Source organism: Podarcis bocagei (genome assembly GCF_964188305.1).
Source record: "Podarcis bocagei genome assembly, chromosome: 7".
Lineage (NCBI taxonomy): Eukaryota > Metazoa > Chordata > Lepidosauria > Squamata > Lacertidae > Podarcis > Podarcis bocagei.
The window spans coordinates 2,983,914-3,010,483 of record NC_138132.1 but is presented as its reverse complement, the minus strand read 5'-3'; the positions used below and the strand labels follow the sequence as shown (position 1 = coordinate 3,010,483).

At 51.2% G+C, this 26,570-nt stretch overlaps 1 protein-coding gene across 1 annotated transcript in view; it reads right to left on the bottom strand.

Annotated features, from left to right (window-relative positions):
• The window catches only part of LRFN1 (leucine rich repeat and fibronectin type III domain containing 1), a 158,394-nt gene extending 132,075 nt beyond the window's left edge, over positions 1-26,319 (bottom strand). The window contains exon 1 of the mRNA XM_081200295.1: positions 26,208-26,319. The gene's annotated coding sequence lies outside the window, so the exon portion shown is untranslated. The remainder of the gene's footprint in view (positions 1-26,207) is intronic.
• Between the last annotated feature and the right edge of the window lie 251 nt (positions 26,320-26,570).

Here is a 26,570-nt window from a genome sequence, read left to right as displayed (position 1 = left end):
GGTACTTCCGGGTTCGGCGTGGTGCGCAACCCAAAAACTCGCAACCTGAAGCGTCTGTAACCTGAGGTATGACTGTACTATCTCTTCCCCATACAGTGGTACCTCAGGTTAAGTACTGAATTCGTTCCGGAGGTCCGTACTTAACCTGAAACTGTTCTTAACCTGAAGCACCATTTTAGCTAATGGGGCCTCCTGCTGCCGCCGTGCCACCGGAGCACGATTTCTGTTCTCATCCTGAAGCAAAGTCCTTAACCTGAAGCACTATTTCTGGGTTAGCAGAGTCTGTAACCTGAAGCGTATGTAACCTGAAGCGTATGTAACCCGAGGTACCACTGCACTTCTGTGAACACAACCTAGAATAGCATTAGATTTTTGAATATATTTTTCCTGCTGCATCACACTGGCGCCAGGTTAAGACACTTTTACTTACCCAGGAATTTTTATTTACATTATCCCTTTGTTTGCTTTATTACGCCACCCTTTTAAAAATGCCATATTTTATTATGGTTGTTCATGTCCGTGTTTTATTATTCCTTGCAATAGCTATTAATCATGCTTGTTCTCAATATATTAAACTGCCCTAAGTTCTGATTTGAGAAAGGCATGTATAGCAATGTGTTAAATCAGGGGTAGAGAACCTGTGGGATCCCCCACCCCATAGGTTGTGGGGCTGCAATTTCCCATCTCCCCTAACCATTGGTCCTGCTGACTGGGGTGGCTGGGAGTTCAACTGGTGTGCACGCACCCCAATCTTAAATAAATAGTTACTGGTGCAATGCTATACATATCCACGCAGAAGGAATATCCACTGACTTCAGTGGGGCTTACTCCAAGGTAAATGGGTGTAGGATTGCAGTCCATAGCTGTCAACTTACAGATTTGAAAGTAAGGGACCAGCAGCCTCGAAAATAAGGGATCAGCAGCCAAAATAAGGGATTTTCCAAGGGGCACAGGTATGTTCAACTTCGGAGCCCCTCCAAGCCAAAGGCAGAAAGCCCAGCCAGCAGCCAAACAAAGCCTCAAGCGGTGGTTCCCACAGCGCAGCAACCCGGCAAAGGGGATGCAGCAAGGAAAACCACCATCACCTCTCCGCTGGGAAGCGCTGAGCAAAGGCGAGTCCCCAGGCAACGCGGCCGATTTGATCAGCACAAGGCATGCAAGCTCCACCCCCCAGTCGTTCTCAGACTCCTTATTGGGTGAGCAACGCAGCCAAGCAACACAGTTGGAGCCTCCCTCCTCCCTGGCCGGCAGGGAGGGAGGGAGGGAGAGGAGCTGCGTCCTTTGAAACCCGGGAAATTTAAGGGACATCATCAATAAGGGACAGCAGCGGGACAAGGCGCTGGGATAAGGGAGTTTCCCGCCAAATAAGGGATGGTTGACAGCTATGTTGCAGTCTGCTCATCTTTCACTCGGTGCAGCAGGCAGCAATTCCACTGGTGGAGTTTTGATCTCCACCTCCTAACCAGGGAACTCTGCACCTGCTGATTTCTGCCTGCTCTTAAACGGCAAAGAGACCCACTCCCCCATGAAAGAAAATAGCGATTTCGTTCTTCTACCCTCCTCCCTTCCACGCCACCAGCTTCAAAATTACCTATCATTATCACCGTCTCCTTTTGCTGAAACTGTTAGCTTTTTGCTCGGGAACCCTTTCTGATTTCCTGCGGGTCAGAACTTGCCAAGAGTATTGTCGACTTGGAAAAGGTGAGGGGAGGGGGCGGCCGCAATGAGCAAGGGGTGGGAGCAGCCCCCTACATGAGGGAAGGTTGTTTTTTGCTTTAGAGCAGGGGCCAGCAAACTTTTTCATAAGGGGGCCGGTCCACTGTCCCTCAGACGTTGTGGGAGGCCAGGCTATATTTTCATACCCTTTTAGAAGAAGAAGAAGAGTTTGGATTTGATATCCCGCCTTTCACTCCCCTTCAGGAGTCTCAAAGCGGTTAACATTCTCCTTTCCCTTCCTCCCCCACAACAAACACTCTGTGAGGTGAATGGGGCTGAGAGACTTCAAAGAAGTATGACTGGCCCAAGGTCACCCAGCAGCTGCATGTGGAGGAGCGGAGACACGAACCCGGTTTCCCAGATTACGTGACTACCGCTCTTAACCACTACACCACACTGGCTCTTATTTATTTATTTTGCATTTTTTTTAATAAAGATTTTCTTGTTTTACAGAAAATCTGTGTAGTGTCTGTCGTATTTTTTCCGTGTAACGTTTTTACAAATCAGTTTCATTTGTTGAGACATTGGGGGGGGGATGGAGGGGGGGAGATGAGTAGGGTGGGGTGGTGATGTTTCTATTTTCCTTAATGTATGTAGGGTTTGGTGTCAGTGTTGCTTGTGCAGGTTCTGGTGCTGGAGGTGACTCTTGAGAGTCCTATGGACTGCAAGAAGATCCAACCTCTCTACTCTGCCCTGGACACAGAATGGACCTGCGCCTCCATGGACAGCTGTGAGTCCAAAATGACTCCCAGGCTGCGCACCTGTTCCTTCAGGGGCACAGTTACCCCATTCAGGACCAGGGAGTCCAGGGAGGTAGGGTCTCAGCCTGTGTACCAGGTGGAGCTTTAGGTAGCATTGTCCACCCCCTCTGGCCATCGTCCATCCATCCAGCCTGCCTGGCCAAAACTACTGTTACAAGGAGCTCAGAGGAAAGCCTGGAGCAGATCTAAATCTTTGCAATGGGTTTGCCTCAAGGCCTGATTTACGTCTCCCTGCCTGGACTCTGATGGCGGTTCCGTTGAATGCTCCTACGCTATCGATCCCAGAGCCTCGTGTTGTTTTTGGAAACCTCGCCAGCTGCTGAATTCAGGACGTGACATTTCAAATGGCCAGGCAGGGATGGAGATTTGGGGAGGAGGAGAGCGGGGCCGGTGGGGGAGAGAAAACCGAGGCTGGCTGCCATCTCCATACTTTGAAGCCGCTGGCCTTTTGGTGCAGAGTGAGCCAAGATGGGCTCCTAAAAGCTTTTGCGGGCTCGTCTGAAAATCATTAGCACTCCACGCAAGGCGCTAGTCCCTATGGCCTCATTTCCTCCCACCTCCATGCCTCCTGACTTCAGTGCCCGGAGGAGCCCTACTCCCTTTCTCCTCTTCTTGTTAACGGAGGAATCCGAGGGCTCCCTTGGGCAAAAAGACAAAGACACCAACCAGGAAAAGTTGGCGTAAAACAGCAGCCTGTAGGCTTGGCCTTTATTGGAAACTGTCGTGACAGGATTCCCACCCACAACAAGATGAAGCAAGATGGAAGTCCAGAACAAAAGAAGACCCCAACTTTTATTAGCTACTAATCCTCCAAGCTACACCCCTAGAACTACATCACAACTACATCACGACTACATCATTGACACATCACAGAAAGGAGGGGTTGAGGGAGGAGTTGTGGAAGTAACCCAAGTATCTTGTCACCTGGCTGGTTCCTCCTTTCCCCCCTCCCCATCAGTCATTTCCGTCCAGAGTGGCTGGGGAAACTCAGCCAGATGGGCGGGGTATAAATAATAAATTATTATTATTATCATTTCCAGAGGACAAAGGGGAGTTGGCAGATTCCTGCCCCCAGAGGGAAGATCTGATCATTGTCCTTTGTTCCAGTCCCTGTTGAATCCACTCCCACATGCAAGTCCGTTGTGTCCTTGATGGTCTTCTGTCTGGGACCATCAAGGTTGTCATGCCAACTGGGCAGGGCTCCTGAGTACATGTTAGTACGGTTAAGGGATTATGGCCATCCTGTATCAAACCTTCCCCCTTTGATAGTCCTTCCTCCATGGAGCAAAATAAAAGTGGACCAGTGTAAATCCGATGTACGGTTGATTTACTATGAATTTATAACAGAAACATTGCGTATGTCGTGTGTGAGCCGTGTTTGTACAAACTGAATGATTTGGGGGGGGGGGTATGGAGGCGCAGATTGCAGCTATAACAAAGGCGGCATTTTTCCATCTCCGCCAAGCTAAGCAGTTGGCTCCTTACCTCTCTCGCCCTGACCTAGCCACTGTGATCCACACGACGGTCACCTCCAGACTGGATTACTGTAACTCGCTCTACATGGGGCTGCCCTTGAGACTGATCCAGAAACTCCAGCGGGTACAGAATGCCGCGGCAAGACTCCTTACGGGGTCCTCGCTGCGAGATCACATTCATCCGTTGCTATACCAGCTGCACTGGCTCCCGGTGGAGTCCAGGGTCAGGTTTAAGGTGCTGGTTTTAACCTTTAAAGCCCTATACGGTCTAGGACCCTCGTACCTACAGGACCACCTCTCCTGGTATGTCCCACGGAGGACCTTACGGTCTTCAAACAAAAACATCTTGGAGGTCCCAGGCCACAGGGAGGTTAGCCTGGCCTCGACCAGAGCCAGGGCCTTTTCAGTACTGGCCCCGATCTGGTGGAACGCTCTGTCACAAGAGACTAGGGCCCTGCGGGACTTGACATCTTTCCGCAGGGCCTGCAAGACGGAGCTGTTCCACCAGGCCTTTGGTCAGGGCACAGCCTGACCCCCCTCCTTTGGTAATTCTTCACAGAACTCTAGCCCAATGGTTGCCATCAATTTGATTTGAACTGATTTTATAATGAATTGATTTTAGAATGCTGTATTATTTTACTGTTGTTAGCCGCTCTGAGCCCGGCTTTGGCTGGGGAGGGCAGGATAAAAATAAAATATTATTATTATTATTAGGCCAATGGCCCACCTAGTCCAGAATCCCGTTCTCCAAGGGAGCAAGCAGGTGCCCCAAAAGGAAAATCCACAAGGAGGACCTGAGAACCAGAGCAGTGGTGTACCGTGGGTTGCCAGTGCCCAGGGCTGCTGGGAAGGGTGGGGAGGGAGAGAAGGAAACAGACAGAGTACGCATGCGCACTCAATTGCCTAATGGCATCCATGCCACCCAGGAGATAAAATATACAAAAAGAAGAGTCGTTCCGTTGTCTGGAGAGGTCGCTTCCTGCTTCGCATGAAGAAGAAGTTTTCAATGGCGTTCAGCAGCCATCCCGCTGTTCCCTGACCTGGTTTGGATTCCCCGACCTGGTTTGGGGGGGGGAAATAAAGGGGGGAAATTTCCTTTATTTCCCCCCCAAAAAACTAGGTGCGTCCTATGGGCCGGTGCGTCCTATGGGATGAAAAATACGGTAATTCTTCATAGAATTCTAGCCCAATGGTTGCCATCAATTTGATTTGACCTGATTTTATAATGAATTGATTTTAGAATGCTGTATTACTTTACTGTTGTTAGCCGCTCTGAGCCCAGCTTCGGGTGGGGAGGGCGGGATATAAATAAAATAAATTATTATTATTATTATTATTATTATTATTATTATTATTATTATTATTATTATGCCAATGGCCCACCTAGTCCAGAATCCCATTCTCCCACGGAGCAACCAGGTGCCCCAATCTACAAGGAGGATCTGAGAACAAGAGCAGTGGTGTACCGTGGGTTGCTAGTGCCCAGGGCTGCTCAGAAAAGAAGGAAAAATGATAAAATATACAGAAAGAAGAGTCATTCTGTTGTCTGGAGAGGTCGCTTCCTGGTTCACATGGAAAAGAAGTTTTCAACGGTGCTCAGCAGAGGAAACATTCAGCTGTATTAAGGCAGCACCGGGTGTTGATATGTTGCGTCCCTAAGAATTTTGCACCCGGGGCAACCATCCCCACGCTACATCACTGCACAAGAGCTGTCTCCCCTCGTGTGGCTTCCACTGAGGTCCAGCTCCGAGGGCCTTCTGGCGGTTCCCTCCCTGCGAGAAGTGAGGTTGCAGGGAACCAGGCAGAGGGCCTTTTCGGTGGTGGCGCCCACCATTTGGAATGCCCTCCTCCCAGGAAATAAACGACTATCTGACTTTTAGAAGACATCTGAAGGCACCCCTGTACAGGGAAGATTTTAAGGTTTGATGTTTTATGGTGTTTTTTTATATTCTGCTGGGAGCTGCCCAGAGTGCCTAGGGAAACCCAGCCAAATGAGCGGGGTATATATTATAAAGTATTATTATTATTATTATTATTATTATTATTATTATTATTACTACTACTACTACTACTATCACAGCCAGAGTAGTGGAGGGAGAGCCCAGCCATCAGGACTAGTAGCCATCGATAGCGCTCTCCCCCTCCATTAATTTCGCTGATCGTCTTTTACAGCTCTCAGGCTGGTTGCCCTCACCGCCTCCTTGACTCTGAGCTTTGTGAAGAAGGACTTCCTTTTATCTGTCTTGAATCTTCCAACATCCAACTTCACTGGATGTCCCAAGAGTTCCATGGTTAGGAGAGAGGAAGAAATGCTTTTCTCTCTACCCTCTTTCTCTATCGCTTTCATCATGTGATAATTTTCCATCATGCCACCTCTTCCTCGCCTTTTCCTTAAACCAATAAAGTCCTAAATCATGGGCAGGCGAACTAAGGCCCGGGGCCTGGATCCGGCCCAATCGCCTTCTCAATCCAGCCTGCGGACGGTCCGGGAATCAGCGTGTTTTCACATGAGTAGAATGTGTGCTTTTATTTAAAATGCATCTCTGGGTTATTTGTGGGGCATAGGAATTGGTCCATTTCCCTCCCCCCAAAAAATATAGTCTGGCCCCCCATATGGTCTGAGGGATAGTGGACCAGCGCCCTGCTGAAAAAGTTTGCTGACCCCTGTCCTAAACGCTGCAACCGTTTCCCCTCAAGGAGTTACTCCACCCCCTTGATTATTTTGGCAGCCCTTTTCTGAACCTTTTTCCAACTATACAATATCCTTTCTGAGACAAGCTGACCAGAACTGAGCACAGTACTATACTCCAAACACGATCACACCAGGGATTTGTATAATAGCATTATGATACTGATGGTTTAATTGTCCATTCCTTTCCTAATGATTCGTAGTATAGATTTGCCTTTTGCACGGCTGCCGCACACTAAGTCAACATCCTCATTGAGCTATGCACTCAGTGTTAGAAACTCAGATATATATAAGCGAGGTGCCAAATGGCTGCAAGGACTGCAACCAAGGTTACTGTCACCAAAAACGGAATGTCTGGTTGCCATTTGGGAGCGAGACAGCTCTGAAATCTTATTTTTCAAATGATATTCACTGTGATTGATTCTCAGTTAAACATCTGGCTAGTTCAGATGACAGCCTTGAACCTTGAGAACTTAAAGAAGAAAAGTCTGTTGATCCAAGTAAAGTCCATATATACACAGTATATATGGCGGCTAACAGATCGAGGTTGAATCCTGACAAGACAGAAGCACTGTTTTGGGGGGACAGGGGGCAGGCGGGTGTGGGGGACTCCCTGGTCCTGAATTAGGCAACTGTGCGCCTGAAGGACCAGGTGTGCAGCCTGGGAGTCATTTTGGACTCACTGCTGTCCATGGAGGCGCAGGTCCATTCTGTGTCCAGGGCAGCTGTCTACCAGCTCCATCTGGTATGCAGGATGAGACCCTCCCTGCCCACAGACTGTCTTGCCAGAGTGGTGCATGCTCTGGTTATCTCCCGCTTGGACTACTGCAATGCGCTCTATGTGGGGCTACCTTTGAAGGTGACCCGGAAACTACAACTAATCCAGAATGCGGCAGCCGGACTGGTGACTCAGAGCGGCTGCTGAGGCCACATAACACTGGTCCTGAGAGATCTGCATTGGCTCCCAGTACATTTCCGAGCACAATTCAAAGTGTTGTTGCTGACCTTTAAAGCCCTAAACGGCCTCAAGGGCCCAGTAGACCTGAAGGAGTGTCTCCACCCCCATCGTTCAGCCCGGACACTGAGGTCCAGCTCTGAGGGCCTTCTGGCGGTTCCCTCCCTGCGAAAAGCCAAGTTACAGGGAACCAGGCAAAGGGCCTTATTGGTGGTGGCGCCTGCCATCCATCCTCCAACCACTTCCAGACATTCACACAGGACCTTCACTGGTTCAGATTTGAAAGAGGTAGAGCTGGGTATCATCCGCAAATTGATGGGACACCCAGCCCAAACCCCCTGGTGATCTCTCCTAGCGGCTTCATATAGATATTAAAAAGCATGGGTGAGAGGACAGTACCCTGAGGTACCCCACAAGTGAGAGCCCAGGGGTCTGAATACTCATATCTGCTGGAAGCCAGTGGCTAGGGCAACCCACTCAGATGTTTGGGGTATAATAACAACAACAACAAGAATAGAGGACGTCCCCATTTCCATCGGAGAAACGTTGGAGGGTACGCTCTTGCTGCAATTGGCCTGCAGCTTAACTCCGGGAGCTACTGGAACCAGCGAAAGGGGCGGGAGGGGGCCGGGTTAAGAAAGCGGAAGATCTTTGCCTCCGCATTACAGCTTGCTTGAAACAAGGAACATGAAGTAGGGAATAATGACTGCAGAGTGGAGAGCCCTCATGCAAGGTAAATGCGCTGCTCAAGTAGCTTTCACGCACCCTCACACTGGCTTGTTTTAATATTTATTGGTGACGTCTCGACAAGGGCTTCACGACGGGAGAGGCTCTCTTCCCCCCCCCCTGCAGAAACCCATCACCTAAGAGCCACTGTATTTCATTCCGGTGATTCAGGGACGTGCCTTGACTGTTTGCCAGCGACAAGATAAGAAGGTGTTTTGCTTTGTTTTGAGAAAATACATCCTTCTGGCTTATTAGTTGTTCCGCAAAGCCTTCCCAGGACTGAGCCAAGAGATCTGCGGCAGGTGCGAAGGAGAGAGCTTTGACAGCATGCAACGAGTTCCGATCCTGACATGCTAGAGTTGGCTTATCCGGAGGGCTGTTTGATTTGCAAAAAAAGGAAAATGCCCACCAATCTCGGTGCTAGAGGGAGGACAGGCCTGGCTTTCATTTGTGCAAAGGCCTCTCTCTCTCTCTCGCACCTGGTGTACGAAGGACCCAGTGATAATATCAGAGGATGCTGATGATAATAATAATAATAATAATAATAATAATAATAATAATGATGATGATGATGATGATGATAATGATGATGATAATAATAATAATAATAATAATAATAATAATAATAATAATAATAATAATAATAATTTATTTATACTCCGCCCATCTGGCTGGGTCCTCCCAGCCACTCTGGGCGGCTTCCAACAAAACACTAAGATACAATAACCTATTAAACATTAAAAGCTTCCCTAAACAGGACTGCCTTCAGATGTCTTCTAAAAGTTTGGTAGTTATTTTTCTCTTTGACATCTGGTGGGAGGGCGTTCCACAGGGTGGGTGCCACCACCAAGAAGGCCCTCTGCCTGGTTCCCTGTAACTTGGCTTCTCGCAGGGAGGGAAACGCCAGAAGGCTCTCAGAGCTGGACCTCAGTGTCCGGGCAGAATGATGGGGGTGGAGATGCTCTTTCAGATATACTGGACCGAGGCCATTGAGGGCTTTAAAGGTCAGCACCAACACTTTGAATTGTGCTCAGAAACGTACTGGGAGCCAGTGTAGGTCTTTCAAGACTGGTGTTATGTGGTCTCGGCAGCCGCTCCCAGCCACCAGTCTAGCTGCCGCATTTGGATTAATTGTAGTTTCCGGGTCACCTTCAAAGGTAGTCCCACATAGAGTGCATTGCAGTAGTCCAAGCGGGAGATAACCAGAGCATGCACCACTCTGGCGAGACAGTCTGTGGGCAGGGAGGGTCTCATCCTGCATCCCAGATGGAGCTGATAAACAGCTGCCCTGGACACAGAATTGACCTGTGCCTCCATGGACAGCTGTGTGTCCAGAATGACTCCCAGGCTGCATACCTGGTCCTTCAGGGGCACAGTTGCCCCATTCAGGATGTAAATTCAGGGAGGCTTCCAAGGGTTTCTAGCCACAACGGCTACCCTCTGCCTACTCTCTTTGTTTATTTACCGCATTTATATCCTGCTTTTTCTCCAGGGAGCAAAAGGCAGCGTACTTGGCTCTCCCGCCTCCTCATTTAATGTCCACAACAACCCTGTGAGGTCGGTTAGGGTGAGTGGCAGCTGCAGGCCAGAGGCCAATCAATCAATCAATCAATTTGTATGCCGCCTTTCCAAAATTAAAACCATACTTGAGGCGGCTTGCAACACACACCAAAACCGCAAAGCAAAAGGAGTCACTAACGAAACATTAGAATCTCCACTTAAATTGAAAGATCCAAAATGAAGATACAAAAAATAAACAAAATAAAAAAAATTCCTTCCAGTAGCCCCTTAAAGACCAACTAAGTTAGTTCTTGGTATGAGCTTTCGTGTGCATGCACACTTCTTCAGATACACTGAAACAGAAGTTGCCAGATCCTTCTACATAGTGAGAAGGTGGGGAGGGGTGTTACTCAGAAGGGTGGTGGGAATGGGAGATTGGCAGATAGCTGAGATGAGCCTGTTGACGACTCTTAACGACTGCAATAGGTCTTACAGGAAAAGGCAAGGGGTGAGAAGGTGAAAAATGGCTTAGTAAAATAAACAGTAACAGCAACTCAAAAAACCCCAAACAATACTGCAGTGCAGTGAGCTTCATGGCCAAATGGTGATTTCATGGAATCATAGTCAGAAGGGGCACCTGGGGGTCATCTAGTCCAGCCCCCTTGCAATGCAGGAATCTCAGTTGAAGCATCCATGACAGGTGACCATCCAGCCTCTGCTTAAAAACCTCCAATGAAGAAGAGTCCATAGCCCACTGAGGGAGACCGTTCCACTGTTGAACAGCCCTTAAAAGCCCTTTCCAAAACTCCCCCCCACAAAAAACAAAAAACCCCGTTCATTCCCAAAGGCCTGTTGAAAGGCCCAGTAGTAGAAGGACAACAAAGAAGGAGCCAGTCTGGATGCTCTAGGGCCGGGCGTCCCAAACTGGGGTCCCCAGCTGCTTTTGGACTACAACTCCCATCATCCCTAGCTAGCAGGACCACTGGTCAGGGATGAGGGGAACTGTAGTCCAAGAAACAGCTGGAGATGAAAGTTTGGGAAAGCCTGCTCTAGGGAGCTCCAAATTTTTTTGGGAGGAGCCACAACCGAGAAGGCCCTCTCCAAGCGTGCCTGTGAGGATGGCGGGACCGAGAAAAGGGTCTTCCCTGAAGGTCTCAGAGCACAGGGAAGGTTTGTATGAAGGAGCGTCTCCACCCCCATCGTTCCGCCCGGACACTGAGGTCCAGCGCTGAGGGCCTTCTGGCGGTTCCCTCGCTGCAAGAAGTAAGGTTACAGGGAACCAGGCAGAGGGCCTTCTCGGTAGTGGCACCCGCCCTGTGGAACGCCCTCTCACCAGATGTCAAAGAGAACAACAACTACCAGACTTTTAGAAGACATCTGAAGGCAGCCCTGTTCAGGGAAGCTTTTAATGTTTAACAGACCACTGTATTTTAATACTTTGTTGGAAGCCGCCCAGAGTTGCTGGGGAAACCCAGCCAGATGGGCGATGTATAAGGTAAAGGTAAAGGGACCCCTGACCATTAGGTCCAGTCGTGGCCGACTCTGGGGTTGTGGTGCTCATCTCGCTTTACTGGCCGAGGGAGCCGGCGTACAGCTTCCGGATCATGTGGCCAGCAGGACTAAGCCGCTTCTGGCGAACCAGAGCAGCGCACGGAAACGCCGTTTACCTTCCCGCCGGAGCGGTACCTATTTATCTACTTGCACTTTGACGTGCTTTCGAACTGCTAGGTTGGCAGGAGCAGTAATAATAATAATAATAATAATAATAATAATAACAACAACAACAACAACAACAACAACAACAACAACAACAATAATAATTTATTATATGAGGGAATAGGCCCTTTCAGCTAGCCTGGCCCTATAGAGACATCCTTCTTTGTCCCTGTGTTCAAAGGAGGTTGCTGGCTGAAGGCAAGGAAGTCCGATCCTCTCTTCTCCTATTCACAACAACACACACACACACACACACACCCGACAGAGCTATGTAGCCACCATCCCTTCCATACCTGCCTCTGATGTGTGTTTGCAAGTCAGAAAAAACCACATCTGAGCATCGGATGGAGGCAGGGAAACTGGCCAACCCTACAACTGCTCTCATCTCTCCCCGCCAACGCTCCACAGGCCTCCTTCCTCCTATCCTCGCACCTGCTCCCCTCAACCTGCCTCCACCGTCCACATCTCTGTATCTTTGCCCTCTCCCCCTCCAACCCAACGCATTCTGACAGAGGAGGCGGACCCCCGCCGAACAGACCAACTGTCCATTTTGCCCGCGCAGAACGCTGAACGCTTGCTGCATGCAACCAAGGCGTGCTGAAGATCTTCACCGGGATGGCAAATCTGGCTGGGAAGACCCAGGACAGGAAGAAGAGAGAGCCCTTCTTCAAACAGGGCAATGTTAAACAGCGGAACTCGCTGCCACAGGAGGCAGCGACAGCTGCCAATTTGCATGGTTTTAAAGAGGATTGGAGAGATTCGTGGAGGAGGAGGCGGGTATCGATGGCTACTGGCAAGGTCGCTGTGCTTCTGAATTGCTAGTTGCTGGGGAAAGGACAGGAAGGGAGAAGACTTTTGTGCTTGGATTCTGCTTGCGGGCTCTCAACAGGCATCTGGCTAGCCATTGGCAGATCAGGATGCGGCCCAGATAGGCTGACACCCAGCTCTACCTCTCTTTTAAATCAGAACCAGTGAAGGCGGTGAAAGTCCTGTGTGAGTGCCTGGAGGCGGTTGGAGGATGGATGGCGGCTAATGGATTGAGGTTGAATCCTGACAAGACAGAAGTACTGTTTTTGGGGGACAGGGGGCAGGCTGGTGTGGGGGATTCCCTGGTCCTGAATGGGGCAACTGTGTCCCTGAAGGACCAGGGGCACAGCCTGGGAGTCATTTTGGATTCACAGCTGTCCATGGAGGCGCAGGTCAAATCTGTGTCCAGGGTGGCTGTATACCAGCTCCATCTGCTACGCAGGATGAGACCCTCCCTGCCTGCAGACTGTCTCGCCGAAGTGGTGTATGCTCTGGTTATCTCTCGCTTGGACTACTGCAATGTACTCTACGTGGGGCTACCTTTGAAGGTGACCCAGAAACTGCAATTAATCCAGAATGCGGCAGCTAGACTGGTGACTGGGAGCAGCCGCCGGGACCACATAACACCAGTCCTGAAAGACCTACATTAGCCCCTTATACGTTTCCGAGCACAATTCAAAGTGTTGGTGCTGACCTTGAAAGCCCTCAATGGCCTCAAAGGCCCAGTAGACCTGAAGGAGCATCTCCACCCTCATCTTTCAGCCCGGACACTAAGATCCAGCTCCGAGGGCCTTTTGGCAGTTCCCTCACTGCAAGAAGTAAGGTTGCAGGGAACCAGACAGAGGGCCTTCTCGGCGGTGGCGCCCTCCCTGTAGAACGCCCTCCCTTCAGAAGTGAAGGAAATAAGCAGCTATCTTCTTTTTAAAAGACAGCCCTGTTTAGGGCAGTTTTAAATATTTAATGCTGTATTGTTTTTAACACTCGATTGGGAGCCGCCCAGAGTGGCTGGGGAAACTCAGCCAGATGGGCGGGGTATAAATAAATTTATTATTATTATTATTATTATTATTATTATTATTATTATTGATCCAACAGCTTCTTAAGCAGCAGCCACAACTTATTCTATGCCCACCTCCCAGATTTCCACCAGTACTGATTATTACTGAGAAAGCCCCATAATTGCTTAGGTCCAAGCTATCTGAAAGACCCTATTCCCTCATACGAACCTCCCCCAAGTTCTGAGATCTTCGAGGGAGGCCTTCTCTTAGTCCCTCAACCATCACACATGTGCTTGGTAGGGATGCAGGAGAGGGCCTTCTCAGTGGTGGCCCCAAACATCTTTGGAACTCCCTAAAGCAGCGTTTCCCAAACTTGGGTCTCCAGCTGTTTATTGGACTACAATGCCCACCATCCTTGACCTGCAAGCTAGGGATGGTGGGAGTTGTAGTCCAAAAGCAGCTGGGTACCCACGTTTGGGTCACCCTGCCCTAGAACATTGAGACTGATCCCTTCCTTGTTGTAGAACCATTCCTGGTCACAGGCCAGGAAGCCATCAAATCCAAGCCTTTCATGGTGCTGGAGGAGACTCTTGTGAGTCCCATGGACTGCAAGAAGATCAAACCTCTCGATTCTGAAGGAAATCAGCCCCGAGTGCTCCCTGGAAGGACAGATCCTGAAGCTGAGGCTCCAAGACTTTGGCCACCTCATGAGAAGAGAAGACTCCCTGGAAAAGACCCTGATGTTGGGAAAGATGGAGGGCACAAGGAGAAGGGGACGACAGAGGACGAGATGGTGGGACAGTGTTCTCGAAGCTACCAGCATGAGTTTGACCAAACTGTGGGAGGCAGTGGAAGACAGGAGTGCCTGGCGTGCTCTGGTTCAGGGGGTCACCAAGTGTCGGATGACTAAACGACTAAACAACAACAGAAACACATGAATTGTGGGGATTTTTTTCAATCGGAACTCAGTTCCAGCACCTCTCGAGTGGGCGCCATTGCCATCCTAAGAGAACAAGGGAGGTGTTCATGGTGAGTTCTGGCCCCTCTTTTTCCAGAAAAATAGCAACTGCAAATCCTGAATGAAGCTGCTGGTCCATCTCAGTGGTCTGCAAATGTTTTCAGCAGGGGGCCGGTCCACTGTCCCTCAGACCTTGTGGGGGGCCGGAGTATATTTTGAAGAAGAAAATATGAGCAAATTCCTATGCCCCACAAATAACCCAGAGATGCATTCTAAATAAAAGGACACATTCTACTCATGTGAAAACACACTGATTCCCAGACCGTCCGCAGGCCAGATTTAGAAGGCGATTGGGCCGGATCCGGCCCCCAGGCCATGGTCCATCTGATCTGGCAGTGGCTTTGAAAGATCTCGGACAGAGAACGTCTTTTCCTGCTCCTCGATTTTTTAAACTGGAAGCTGAATCTGGATGCAAACCAGGCACTCTGTGACCATGAGCTATTTGCCCTTCTCTTAATGACAAGATGAACGAGGCTCTCAGAAAGATGCTTCGAGTAGCGCTATCAATTTCTCCGTGTCACGTTGAGAATGAGCTCTCGAGTACGCTTTCGGCTCATGAGAATGGCCTGGCCAGTGTTTTGCACCAACGACACGTGGGTCCCAGAAAGTGTGACCCCCGCTGAGGCCTGTGCCCCACATCGTGGACAGACGGACGGGACGCATGGCAGTTGTGCAAAGTTACTTGGCCGTCGTGTGACTGTGGAAAGTATCTCCTGAAGGTGGGAAGGCAAGAACCACTTTGCTGCACCAAGACACCTTCCTGGATGCGACCATCCCCAGAGTTGGCTACACCAACCACCGTGAACGTGCAAAGCCTATAAGGTCGAGACAAACCATGTTCCCATCTCGCACCAGTGACCCCGCTATGACCTCTATGTTGCTCTCAAGGGCTTCAGGCAGGGGTCATCGCCCACACCTTCCGCTGGACAGAAGGACCAGAGCTCAGATGTAGAGAATCTGCCTTGCAGGTTAAATTCCCAAAGGCATCTCCAGTTGAGACTCCCAACCTGAAATCCTAGAGAGCGGCTGCCTGCCAGTGTAGACAACACTGGGGAAGATGGGCCAACGATCTAAGGCTGCTTCCGATTATTCTTATTCTTATTATCCCACCTATCTTGTCCCAGCTACACTGTAGTTTCCAAGTCACCTAAACAGGGCTGCCTTCAGATGTCTTCTAAAAGTCAGAAAGTTCTTTATTTCCTTGGCATCTGGTGGGAGGGTGTTCAACAGGGCAGGTGCCACCACAGAGAAGGCCCTCTGCCTGGTTCCCTGAAACTAGGCTTCTTGCAGGGAGGGAACGGCCAGAAGGCCCTCGGAGCTGGACCTCCGTGTCAGGGCAGAACAATGGGGGTGGAGATGCTCCTTCAGGTATCCTGGGCCAAGGCTGTTTAGGGCTCAGCACCAACACTTTGAATTGTGCTCAGAAACGTACTGGGAGTCAATGTAGGTCTTTCAGGACGGTGTTATGTGGTCTTAGTGGCCACTCCCAGTCACCAGTCTAGCTGCCGCATTCTGGATTAGTTGCAGTTTCTGGGTCACCTTCAAAGGTAGCCCCACGTAGAGCGCATTGCAGTTGTCCAAGCGGGAGATAACCAGAGCATGCACCACTCTGGCGAGACAGTCTGCGGGCAGGGAGGGTCTCATCCTGCGTACCAGATGGAGCTGGTACACAGCTGCCCTGGACACAGAATTAACCTGTGCCTCCATGGACAGCCGTGAGTCCAAAATGACTCCCAGGCTGCGCACCTGGTCCTTCAGGGGCACAGTTGCCCCATTCAGGACTAGGGAGTCCTCCACACCAGCCCACCCCCTGCCCCCCAGAAACAGTACTTCTGTCTTGTTGGAATTCAGCTTCAATCCATTAGCCGCCATCCATCCTCCAACTGCCTCCAGACATTTGCTGCCTTCACTGGCTCTGATTTAAATGAGAGGTTTCAATGTTCCTATGGAGATAGAGATGCAGTTGGTAACGCACTGGGGACCTTCTACATGCCAAGCAGGTGTTCTGCCATTTGGCTACCTCTCCATGGATCGTAAAGCAGTTTCCAAGAGATTTCCCCAGCAAAAGAGCCGAGGCATGCCCGAAGGAATGGTGCGCACTCCTCTAAATCTTTCCCTCCAGGATAGTAGCCAACCAATCTGAACTTGGCCACAGGGAGGCAGGGTGGTGTAGTGGTTAGAGTGTCAGACCAGGACCTGGGAGAGCAGGGTTCCAATCCCCACTCCAACTCAGCCATCAAACGCATTGGATGTGACCTTCGGCCCGTCACTGCCTCTCAGCCTGACCTACCTCATAGGGTTGTTGAGAAGGTAAAATGGAGAGGGGGAGAAGTGTGTTTGCTACCTTGAGCTGCTTGGATATAAGGTGGGTTATAAATCTAACAATAAGTAAACAGACAAACACCACAGCAGCATCCAAAGCCTGACATCTAGGTATTTTAGGCCGTTCCAATAAAATTATTTACTTGTTTAACAGGATTTCAATACAGCTTGTCAGAGAATAATTGGGTGCACTCTTCCCACCTTGGATCAAATCTACGCTTCCAGGTGCCATAAGAAAGCTGCACAGATAGCGCAGGATAGTGCGCACCCCGGAAATCATCTCTTTCAGCTTCTGCCTTCTGGAAGAAGGTACAGGGTTATAAAGACTAGGACTGGCCGCCTGAGAAACAGTTTCTACCCAAATGCGATTTTGGTTTTAAACGCAGTATAAGGAGTCTCTATGGGAGTATATTGTATTTAATTATGGGGTATCAGAGTTTTTAGGGGGCTAACCAGGCTGGGATAGCTGGGATAGCAGGCTTGTGGGTTTTTGAATGTAGATTTTTCAATTTCGTTGTTCTGTATGGGACAATGACAATAAAGATTATTGTATTGTATCGTATTGAACCTGGCTGGGCTGGCCTAAGCAAAAGAAAAAGGGTTTTTTTGGCAGGCATGAAAAGAAACACAGTATATGTCTCTGCTCAACATCAATGGGCGGGGAGTTCCAAAGTGTAGATGCCACCACTGCAGATGAAATATGCAGTCTCTGCAAGCATGGCACAAACATTATGGGGCATGTCAGGCCAACGGCAGCCCATCAGCCACACGCCGGGCAACCTGCCTCATGATTCCTTTCGGCAACAAAGGGACATTTTATTGAAATTCTGGGATGGGTCACAGGGCGGGTCGGTTCATGCGGAGCCAGGCCACGGCATCGCACAAACGAGCAGACATGGAGCTGTGAGGATCAGAGCTGCTGTTCTCCTCCTCCCCTGGCCCTGCTGCTGCTGCTGCTACTCCTGTGCCAGGGCGAAGATCTGGCTTGGCGCAACATCCCCTCTGAACCTCCTGGGCTCATGGCTTGTCTCCCAGTGTGACATGAGAGATACCTTCAAATATCTGAGGGGTTGCCACATGGAAGATGGAGCGAGCTTGTTTTTTGCTTCTTCAGAGGGTGGGACTCGAATCGACGGATTCGAATGACAAGAATGGAGAGTCTGACTCAAGATCAGGAAGAACTTTCTAACAATAAGAACTGTTCAACCGTGGAATGGATGATGGCAGAAGGTGAAGAACTCTCCACTGTAGGCTTTCTAAACGGGGTTTGGGTGGCCATATGTCAGTAAAGAAGGCTGATCGCCGAAGAATGGATGCTTTTGAATTCTGGTGCTGGAGGAGATTCTTGAGAGTCCCATGGACTGCAAGAAGATCCAACCTCTCCATTCTGAAGGAAATCAGCCCTGAGTGCTCACTGGAAGGACAGATCCTGAAGCTGAGGCTCCAAGACTTTGGCCACCTCATGAGAAGAGAAGACTCCCTGGGAAAGACCCTGATGTTGGGAAAGATGGAGGGCGCAAGGAGAAGGGCACGACAGAGGATGAGATGGTGGGACAGTGTTCTCGAAGCTACCAGCATGAGTTTGACCAAACTGCGGGAGGCAGTGGAAGACAGGAGTGCCTGGTGTGCTCTGGACCAAGGGGCTACAAAGAGTCGGACATGACTAAATGACTAAACAACAACATGCCAGTGATCCTTTGCCTGGGATTCCTGCATTGCAGGAGGTTAGACTAGATTATGGTTACCAGATTTTTTTCAATGGATCCGGGGACATTTATTTTTTATTTTTTGAAGCTGAGTAGCAACAGGGCGTCAGTAGTGGGGATGGTGAGGCAAAAGACCCTGGGCCCAAGCACACATGCATATTGTATAAAGGTGCAAAGCCCTTCTTTCGCACCCTGTGAAACATAAATGCGCAGAGTTTTTTTAAAAACTGGGCAACGGCCGCCCGCCCGCAACTCCCAAGCCTCCCCCGATTAGTCAAAACAAAGGGGGAAGGGGGAAGGAGATCTGTACCGCCGGACATCCCGGGTTCCCCATTGTCAGTGGCACCGGCAGAGGTAGTCCACAACCCGGAGCCAGCCTGGTAGTGTAGGCTACCATGGCGCCCGCCATTTTTCCTCGCTGGAAGTCCCCATATGATGTGTTGCAGCGAGCAACTCCTGAAGCCAGCCAGAGCCAACTGCGCTACCAGGCTGGCTCTGGGCTGCTAAGACTGCCATGTTTCCCGGGGACAGATTTGCAAATCTGGGGACATTCCAGGGACGGGATATGTGCGGGGACAGATATGCAAATCCGGGGACTGTCCCCGGGAACCGCGGACGTCTGGTAACCCTAGACTAGATTCCTTTCCAATTCAACACGGAGCAAGAGAAACAGTGAGCCCAGATTCAGACGTAATGCCAAGCCAAACCATGGTTTAGTGCAGCAGCAGCAGGAACAGGGTAGGAGCACTGCAGGAACTCACATGTTTTCCCGTTCCTGCTAAGCCACGGTTTGGCTTGGCGCTATGTGCAAATTGGATGGATCGAGGAAAAAGCAGGCAGCAAACTTGCGGATGGCCTGGGATACGAACAGGTCAGAGGCTGCACACCTTTGAGTACCAGTTTCTGGAAACATAGAATTACCGAGGTGGAAGGGATCCAAAGGGTCATCAAGTCCAACCCCCTGCTGTGCTGGGATCACAGATAAAACAGGGAGGGTGACTGCCTGCAAGCCATGCCTCTGAAAGGGTGCTGGAACAGATGTGACTGTGGCCAGCAAGGCGGTTCTATGGTTTTCTGTGATTAGACACCGCCATGACCCACTACTGCTCAGTGGAGCTTCCACATTCAGAGGCAGTCTACCAGCTCTGGAGTCCAGGGAAGCACACAATAAGATTGGGGGCTGCTGAATGCCTGAACCTGCCTCCAACCGGCTATAACATCGGTCTGCCTAGCTCCATGTCGTCTGCCCAGCAGCGCCTCAACCAGGCACCCTCCAGATGTTTTGAACTACAACTCCCAATAGGGGCTGATGGGAACTATAGTCTGAAACATCTGCAGGGCGCCAGGATGCCCCAAGGACTCCCTCCCATCACTTTGCTGCTACCTTTTTTAACAGGAGATGCCAGGATTTGAACGTGGGAACTTGCGCAGGAACAGTGAGCGCCTAACCACTGAACAACGCTGCCTCCCTCCCTTCCCTCCGGCTTCCCACTGGACCCTTTTGAAAACAGGGCACCCGGGCGGACTTTGCAGCGCTGTTTGCATAAGAGAAGCAGCTGTTTGCAAGGTTTTGTGTTTTGGTTTTTTTCCAGCGGCCCAAATCTAGGTGGAGAATCTAGGCTACGGCACATGGCGGCCTTCTCAAGAGGAAAAGAAAGGACATATGTCCAAAACAGGCAGGCGAGTCCCGGCAGCACCATCTGCGGACGCCTGCCTTCTCCTCGCCCTGCGGTTAGGCGGAGGGGGGGAGCAGAATAGACGCCGCAGGCAATGAGGCCAGGATGAGGCCTCACCTGCAGCACGCAGTCCCCAAGTCCCAGTTCTGACACCTGCAAGCCTCCATCACTGCTCTGAACCTCTGCTTTCTAACCCACATTGGAAAGAGAGAGGCGGTGTAGTGTAGAATTGTAGAATCGTAGAGTTGGGACCCCGAGGGTCATCCAGCCCAACCCCCTGCAGTTAGAGTGTTGGACCAGGGTTCAAATCCCTACCTGGCCATGAAGTCCACTGGGCCACTTCTCTGCCACTCAACACCACCTGCCTCGCAGGGCATAAAACGGCAAGGGAGAGAACCGCGCGTGCAAAGGAATAAATACGTAAGGCACCAGTTTTCAAAGACCTGACTGCCTCCTTCCTCCTTCTTTTTCTGCCCCTCTCTCCCTCCTTGCAGGTGAGGTTTCTTGCTTGCTCGCCGAACGGATAACACAAACGGAATATGACATTTCACACCCGGGGATCAAACACACACTCGCGCACACTGGCCTTGCGGGCGCACAGGAACTGTCATGCGGTCTTCTCAAGAAGACGCAGCCATGCACAGCGAAGCTCCCACTGGCTTCCGTGAGAGCGTAAGGAAAGCTTGTTGGATCAGGCCCATGGAAGCCAGTATGCCTTTGTGAAACAGGCAAGCAGGATAAGAGCACAAGAGAAGAACTCTCCCTATGGTTTCCAGGAACTGGCATTCGGAGGCAGAGGAGAGCCATTGTGCCTATTAGCCCTTGGTAGCCTTCATAGAATCATAGGACTGTAGAGATGGGAGGGACCACAAGGGTCATCTAGTCCAACCCCCTGAAATGTGGTGATCTTTTTGCCCAACCCACCACCCTGAGATTAAGAGTCACATGCTCTACCGACTGAGCTATTAATAATAATAATAATCCTCATCTAATGTACTGTCTTGAGAGCAGTACATGTGAAAAGGATCTAGGAGTCTTGGTTGACCACAAACTTGACATGAGCCAGCAGTGTGACGCGGCAGCTAAAAAAGCCAATGCAATTCTGGGCTGCATCAACAGGAGTAGAGCATCTAGATCAAGGGAAGTAATAGTGCCACTGTATTCTGCTCTGGTCAGACCTCACCTGGAGTACTGTGTCCAGTTCTGGGCACCACAATTCAAGAAGGACACTGACAAACTGGAACGTGTCCAGAGGAGGGCAACCAAAATGGTCCAAGGCCTGGAAACGATGCCTTATGAGGAACGGCTAAGGGAGCTGGGCATGTTTAGCCTGGAGAAGAGGAGGTTAAGGGGTGATATGATAGCCATGTTCCAATATATAAAAGGATGTCACATAGAGGAGGGAGAAAGGTTGTTTTCTGCTGCTCCAGAGAAGCGGACACGGAGCAATGGATCCAAACTACAAGAAAGAAGATTCCACCTAAACATTAGGAAGAACTTCCTGACAGTAAGAGCTGTTTGACAGTGGAATTTGCTGCCAATGAGTGTGGTGGAGTCTCCTTCTGTGGAGGTCTTTAAGCAGAGGCTTGACAACCATATGTCAGGAGTGCTCTGATGGTGTTTCCTGCTTGGCAGGCGGTTGGACTCGATGGCCCTTGTGGTCTATTCCAACTCTATGATTCTATGATTCTATGATTCTAAAGCCATCCAGGTTGGTGACCATCACCAGCTCCTGTGGCAGTGAGTTCCAAAGTCTAACTATGTGCTATCCATGCATGTATCCTCTATGACTCTGGCCAGTCTCTAGAGGGGAATCTAGCCCAATCCAAAGGGGATCTCACTTTCGTAAGGGCATAAGAGGGGCTTGCTAGATCAGACCAGTGGCCCATCTACGTTTCCGAGCACAATTCAAAGTGTTGGTGCTGACCTTGAAAGCCCTAAACGGCCTCGGTCCAGTATACCTGAAGGAGCGTCTCCACCCCCATCATTCAGCCCGGACACTGAGGTCCAGCTCCGAGGGCCTTCTGGCAGTTCCCTCACTGCAAGAAGCCAAGTTACAGGGAACCAGGCAGAGGGCCTTCTCGGTAGTGGCACCCGCCCTTCAGCTGTCAAGGAAATAAACAACTATCTGACTTTTAGAAGACATCTGAAAGAAGCCCTAATGTTTGATGTATTACGGTATTTTACTATTTTGTTGGAAGCCACCCAGAGTGGCTGGGGAAGCCCAGCCAGATGGGTGGGGTATAAATAATAAATTAATAATAATAATAATAATATCTACTCTAGCATTCTGTTCTCACAGTGGCTAACCAGGTGCCTCAATGGCCAACCCTCAGGCAGGAAGCGAGAGCTCTCTCTTCATCCAGAATCATCACTGTCTAGTAGCCAACAACAGCCTCTCCTCCATGAACTTGTCTTGTAGAGCCAACCCGGTTGGTGGTCCATGGGACTGAGTTCCATAGTTTATCGATGGCTCTTTAAAATCCTCCAGGCAAGGTGAGTCTACCCCGCTTCTCAGGTTGTCCTTTCCATCATCGAATGGCTCTTCCCGTCAGAAAGTTCTTCCGAATGTCGAGTCGGAATCTCCTTCGCTGTCGCTCGAATCCGTCGGTTCGGGTCCTCTGCTCCGGGAACAGGAGAAAACAAGCTCGCTCCATCCTCCACGGGACAGCGCTTCAGATATCTGGAGATGGTTTTCATGTCACCTATCAGTCCCCTCTTCTCCAGGCTAAACAGACGGTGGCATGGACCAGGACTAAGCTCAGCTGTGCCGTGCGATCGACATTTCCCGACTTTGGCACAGCCAGAGCGCCCGAGGAAGGCTGTTCTGGACGGCTATAGAAGCCCTACCTGCGCGCAGTCGTTGAGTTTGCCTGCGCTCAGAGATGTCAGCAAACAAGTGTGGGAGTGACAGTCGACATGCAGCCGGGTGCACAAAATCCCTGCATATATTTGTTGCCAAGGACCAGGCCTGGAAGTGTGAAGTGCTCATCGCTTGCAGGAGTGCGGACCTGTCTGAGCATCCACTAGCGCCCGACACTTCTGAGTACGCATCAAGGAGATTAGCCAGGTATCATTTAGGCAGTCCCAACTCTCTCCATCCTCCCTCTCTGTGAAAATGAGCATTAAGAACACAAGGGAGGCCTGAGGTGAAAGGCAGGTGGCCCGTCTACTCCAGCGTCCTGCTCTCACAGGGGCCAAATGCCCCTAAGAACCTAGGAATCAGATAGACTGCCTCTGGACCTGGAGGTTCCACAAGAAGATAACAAGACCCCGGGTGCTGGATAAAGAAAAATGGCCAATACAGTCAAGTCTCCTGCTCTCTCAGGAGCCAACCAAATGCCCCAATGGGAAACCCAGAAACTGGACCCAACCACAAGAACCCTCTGCCCTCCTCTAAGGTAAAGGTAAAGGGACCCCTGACCATTAGGTCCAGTCGTGACCGACTCTGGGGTTGCGGCGCTCATCTCGCTTTACTGGCCGAGGGAGCCGGCGTACAGCTTCTGGGTCATGCGGCCAGCATGACTAAGCCGCTTCTGGCGAACCAGAGCAGCGCACAGAAATGCCGTTTACCTTCCTGCCAGAGCGGTACCATTTATCTACTTGCACTGGTGTACTTTCGAACTGCTAGGTGGGCAGGAGCAGGGACCAAGCAACGGGAGCTCACCCCGTCGCGGGGATTCGAACTGCTCACCTTCTGATCTGCAAGTCCTAGGCTCTGTGGTTTAACCCACAGCGCCACCCGTGTCGCCTGCCCTCCTGTAGTTGCCAGCAACTGGTACTCAGAAGCATTGCTGCCTGCAGAGCATAGCCATCACGACAAATAACCACCAAAGTTTCTTCCGGAGGTTATAAGAAACAAAGATCATTATGCCCTAGATAAAACAAAATAATTGCCTCGGTTTCGTCCATCTGTCTGTCTGGCCGTTTCAACTGCATCTTGTTCTGAAATTGTTTTGTGGGTCTTTGGACCACAATAAAGTATTGAAAACAGCCACCAATAGCCCTCTATCATACTGTAAGCTCTTTGGGACAGAGATCTGTCTGGGGAGGGTTGTTTATTGCTTCTGTAAGAACAGGGATGGGGACTCCAGCTCCTATAGCCCCAGTCAGGAGGGCCTATTGTCATGGATGATGGGTGTTGTAGTCTGAAGGCATCCGAGGGGGTGGGCACAGGTTTTCCTTCCCTGCTGCATATGCTACATAAATAATGGCACTCCCCAGGCCTCTCTGGTGCACTTGCTCCCAGCCCCCTTTCTAAATGCACGCGGGTGTGTCATAAAGCGTGCATATTTAATGTGTGTGTACTTAAGTGTGCGGGGCTGTTCTTGGCTGGGTGTCAAGTATCTGGAGGTGTCTGTTTCCCCCCCCCCCAGCTGGGCGTGGGAGAGGGGGGGTCGCGCTGCTTCCTCCTGCAACTCAGCGCATGCATTGTGTGTGTGCGTATGTGTGCATTTGGCAGTGTGAATGACAGCGGGCGAATGAGCATTCCGTATGTCCAGGAGCTTTACAGAGGAGCGACGAGGCGGTCAGGCGTTTGAGGCAAGCGAGCGAAGCTCCATTTGATGCGCTCTCAAAAGCCCAGCATCCATCCTTCATCCCCGTTCGCAAAAAAAAAAGAGAGAAGAGAAAACCATCATACATCAACCTGGAGGGCAGGAGACAGACCAACTTGTGGAGAGGGAGAAGGAGGAAGGGAGGGAAGGAAACCCTGGAAAATAATTCTGCCTGCAGTCCAGTTGTGAAAGGTTCCTGGGGACATCCGGATCCCAAAATTGGGGTGAGAGTGGGGTGAGTTGTGCATCTCCGAGTGAGTATAAAACCACGCAGCAGAGACCCACCATTAATCTAATAATTCACCCTCAGGTGAGCACCATTAACCATCAAAACCTGGCTGCACAGAGGCTGGGAATTCTTTGGCAGGCGTTCCCACGGATCAGGTCCAAAAAAGAAAAGGCGGGGGGGGGGATGGAGAAGAGCGGATCTGTTTCCCCTTCCTGGCATTGCTCAGATCCATCAAGAGTGAGTGAGATGGTTTCCAGTTCATGTGTATGTGTGTCTCCCCCATCAGAATGCAGCAGAGGGTGGCTTTGAAATTCAGTACCTTGGACAGCAAGGGAAGAGGAGAAGGGGATGCCAGCTGCCCTCGCTGGCAGGTGCCAAGGGAAAAGAATGGCCCCTCTGTTGCCTGGCAGAGCTTCCCCGCTTCCCAACCAGCTGCCACCCCCAGAGTCTGGCGGCAGAAGCAACGGCACGGCTCTAGGAGACAGAATCGGTTTTGCCAGCCGCAAGTGGCGGCGGGTTGGGCTGGGGGTGGAGGACGACGGAATCGCGCCAAAGAGACCGAACCGAGCCAAAGAGACAACTTGGGCATCTCAGCGCCCCCTAGATACACCAATGTGGCCCCCGCCAAAAAAAGCCACACACACACACAGAAATCTCCGATCTTTGGCACAAGGGCAAACAACCCAGGTTGCCTGTTCCAGTTCCAAGCGCTCTGGTGCTAAGGGGAGAAAGGACAGCAGCCCGGTGCCCACCAGAGTGCCAGGGTCCCTGCCTGGCACACAGCAGGGTTCAGAAGCAAAGCAGCAGCAGCGACGCTTCAGAGGCTGGCTCCCGCTTGAGCCCAACGCCCCCATCTGTTCTCCTCGCCAGGACGAACAGCCCCCTCCCCAAAACTGCAAAAACACCTCTCCATCCCCAATCGTTTGCGGCAGAGGAGGAGGGAAATACAACCCCGTCTCGCCCCTAGCGAAGCTAGCCCCTTCACCCACTAACCCGGGCGCCCCCCCCGCCCCCAATTTTCTGGCACCCCACCCAGCCCCTCCCCCAACAAGCATAACCTCTGGCATCAGACGAGCGAAGAGACATTACCATTCCACCCATCTCAAGGAATACCAGTCCCAGATATAACAACCCCCCACACACCCCCAACACACACACCTCCCCAGCATTTTTGGCAAAGCTTCCAGTTGCCAGCCTGGGCTTCATCACATCAACCCTCACCCAGCCCCTCCCCTCCAGCCTCCATCCATCCTTCCATCCATCTATTCACCATGCGCAAATGTCGCTCCGGCGGCCTTCTCCTTCCTTCCTCCCTCCCTCCCTCCCTGGAGGAAAAGGCAGGAGGGGGTTCCCTTACCTTTGGGGGTGCAGCGGGGTGTCACCCGACGGGAGGTGGGCTCATTCTTTCGGCTGGGCAGCGCGGCCGCGTCCAGAGGGGCTGCGCCGCCGCCGCCCGCCCGCCCGCCCGCCCTGCGCCAAAGGGACTCCGCCTTGGGGGCGCCTCGGAGGGGCAGCCCTAGGGGGCTCCTCCGGGCCGACTCCTCGCAGGCTCCATCGGCGGAATCCACAAACAAAGGCGCGCCTGGCGGCGAGATCCGCAAAGGGAGGGTGGGGGTGGGGGGGTTAACGGAGCGCTGTGGCCCCCGAAGGGCGTCTTAGCTGGGCTCCGCCATGGCTGCGGTGCGCCGGGGCGCAGAGGGGTGCGCGGGGCCCGGTGGCT